Source organism: Danio rerio, chromosome 25 (genome assembly GCF_052040795.2).
Source record: "Danio rerio strain M-AB ecotype USA chromosome 25, GRCz13ab, whole genome shotgun sequence".
Lineage (NCBI taxonomy): Eukaryota > Metazoa > Chordata > Actinopteri > Cypriniformes > Danionidae > Danio > Danio rerio.
Window position 1 is genome coordinate 23,787,501 of NC_141045.1, and position 3,387 is coordinate 23,790,887.

Consider the following 3,387-nt stretch of genomic DNA (forward strand, 5'->3'; position numbering starts at 1 on the left):
ACATTTTTAAACATATTAGTTTTAGTAACTCATTTCTAATAACTGATTTATTTTATCTTTGCCATGATGACAGTAAATAATATTTGACTAGATATTTTTAAGACACTTCTATACAGCTTAAAGTGACATTTAAAGGCTTAACTAGGTTAATTAAGTTAACTAGTCAAGTTAAGTTAATTAGGCAAGTTATTTTATAACAATGGTTTGTTCTGAAGACTTAAGGGGCTAATAATTTTGACCTTAAAATGGTTCATAAAAAAATTTAAACCGCTTTTTATTCTAGCCGAAATAAAACAAGTCTTTCTCCAAAAGAAAAAATATTATCAGACATACTGTAAAAATGTTCTTGCTCTGTTAAACATCATTTGGGAAATATTTAAAAAAGAAGAAATAAATCAATGAGGGGCTAATAATTCAGACTTCAACTGTGTGTAGACAGACAGATAGATAGATAGATAGATAGATAGATAGATAGATAGATAGATAGATAGATAGATAGATAGATAGATCATAACAAGAACTGCTGCTTAATTGAATGCATGTAATAACGACACCCGGTGGTTATTTATTGAATTACATTCATTTTTGTATAGCGGGCCAGATTCTATTGATATTTATAAAAAGCCTCGCGGGCCGCAGATGGCCCGCGGGCCGTAGTTTGGACACGCCTGGTGTACTGGAATGTACAGTATCTGTGCATCTTGATGGTGGTCTTAAGATTTCTGCCATAGTCATTGATGGTGATGGTACTTGTGGTGCTGCCTTGATTTCTGAAATCTTCATACCTGCCTTTTATCCAGCCTCTTTGTTCCAAGTAATTTTTCTTCATCATGGTATAGATGTGTCTATACTGTCCTTTAATCAGATAAATTTACAAAACAAAACATCACTTTAGTATAGTGCCAGGGCAAAACTCACAGGTTGTAATAGATCAATGACATAATGTTGACAGTATGTGTTTAAAATAATTGCAAACAAACCTGTTCTGTCTTTAGATGTATGACGGGCGATCATCATCCTCATCTGTCTACCAGTCAGAAATCACAGTTGCGTGTGGATGTTTGAGTCGAGCTTCCTCATATGCATCTATAATAAAACATCACATTGTTGTTAACCTCCCGTAAAGAAAAGTTCAAATCCCGAAATACTATCAAAGTTAATTAATGCATATAATACCTATAGTGTAAATAATCAGTACACAGAAGGTTGCACAAGATTTATTCGGAGATTCATGCAGAGTGACAGCCTTATGAATCTGAGACATAGATTTGTAAGATGGTCAAGCACATGCATTATTCTGTACCCATGAAGATTAACCTACCATTGTGAAAAATGTTTGATGATGAAAGCCAATAACAATAAACCATTTCAGCTGTTTGTGAAGCAATTAGTAATGTAATGTCTGAAAAGCTCAATCTATGTTGAAAATATATCAGCAGTTTACAGCTTATAATGGACTTTTAGCACACAACTATAACATGCCTATTCACGTTCAAAAGAGTGTGCCATTGACTTCTTTGGTCGTGATGTGCTGCAAAATGATCTCACTAACCTTTGTTAAACAAGAACAATGAGACTTAACCAACAAATATTGTTACCCATTCATTTAAATCAGAATTTATCACTGTCAATAACATAAAAAAAAAAAAAAACATCAAAATCTGCTTTAAGACGTTCAGTTTTACATTAACTGACCATTACAGCTTGAACAAAAGATATAATTGATTCACATAGGCTAACACATATGAATTAAAGTGCATAGTAATGTATTTCTCTTGGATAATTTAATGAGAATAGTAAACAGTCGAGTTTCGATCATTTTCGTGACTAACTGCATAAACAAGATAAACAATAATATTTTATTAATCCAAAACGATTAGTTTTTATTTACACATAATCACAGAATTAATACTGTTGGATAAGTATACGCCTGTACAATGATTTTTTTCAACATCCACGGTACTTTATAATGTTAAATCAGGAAAAAAACACGTTTTGCCAAGTTAGTTAATGGATTCGTCTACAGAAACTTTCTTTAACGCAAAGTTAGCATACACACAAATTCGTTTCATGTTTCTTTAAAATAATTAAAATAGTTTTCAGTTACTACACACGTTACAATCTAACATTGTGTAAAAGGAAAAGGAACTTTCAGACGTGTTTGTAACTGTTAGCGTTAGCATACATTAGCTCCAGTCGTGTTTCTTAAAGCAAGTTACATTTCGTATCAAACTGTTTTAAATTACTAAACGCTGTTACAACCAAACACCGTGGAAATGTTTTAAGCTCTAAATTCGCTAATTATACAGAACACAAGGAGTAAAAAGCTTACCTTTCTGACCGGAATCTACGTGAGTCTTTGAAAAACCAAACTTTTCTTCTTGTGATCTTCGTGCCATGGTGGTTGATAACCAGCTTTTTGGAGCATTACCGCCACCGTCTGGATTGGAGTTTGGATCAGGAGTTTAGTCACTCGTGTTTATTATGAAACCAACTTCTGCTTTAAAAAAAAAAACAGTCAGCACAGGAGCGTGCTATCTCAAAAATAAGCGAATTTTACATAGTTTTTCTCTAGATGACATGTATAATCTATTTATAAATAATATTGTTTTGTTTGCGTCTAAACATTGCGAGTGCGACCATCCACACTAAATATTCTTTTTGTTTTTTTTTTTTGCTATCGTACCATGAATATTTTCTCAAATTATCATTAAACGTGGAGCTAACAGATTACTAGATAAAATAAGAACTTAATCGGTTGCCATCAGCCGAATCTTGGCCAGGATATGGTTGACCGGAATCGGGCCAGTGCTTTACAGCCGCATCACAACCGCATGTGCGCGAGCGAGCTGCGGGCCGCACTCGGCCCGGATAACACTCGCCGATGCCGAGTCGGAGCCGGAGGCGCCGGAGGGCAGCCGAGCTCGGGCCGATTACTGCCTGCTATCTGGGATAGATACAACTCAGAAAAACCCAGCAACTACACACAACATGATGGGTTCAGGTTTTCCATGTACATCTATGGCCAAAGTGATACACATTGTTTCCCCTCAAAAAAATAAACCTAACAAATAAAACTAAACAGTTTCTCTTGGCTCTAGGGAGAACTGCAATTACTGAAAATAATGAATTAGATAATTCCAGCCGTAAAACCTGATTGAGTCTGCCATATTGACAGCATTTGTAAAACAGCACATTCATTAAAATGATGCACATCTATAACAGCACATAAACGACAATTTGCATCAAGGTGGCAAATTGCTTTATTCCCTGGCAACCATAAACTGCATACAATTAGGTTAATGAAATATGGCAGATTAAGTTATTAGAAATAAAGTCGTTTATTTGTGGCTATTAAAAATGCTCTGTGTAAAAAAAAAACAGTTT

General features: G+C 34.6%; 1 long non-coding RNA gene across 1 annotated transcript in view; it reads right to left on the bottom strand.

The window, feature by feature from the left end:
• LOC147837706 (uncharacterized) overlaps positions 1-2,402 on the bottom strand; it is a 4,438-nt gene extending 2,036 nt beyond the window's left edge. The window contains exons 1-3 of the long non-coding RNA XR_015526477.1: positions 2,333-2,402; positions 981-1,086; positions 786-855 (exon numbers count right to left, since the gene is read on the bottom strand). This is a non-coding gene — a long non-coding RNA (uncharacterized LOC147837706). The remainder of the gene's footprint in view (positions 1-785; positions 856-980; positions 1,087-2,332) is intronic.
• Positions 2,403-3,387: the final 985 nt, after the last annotated feature.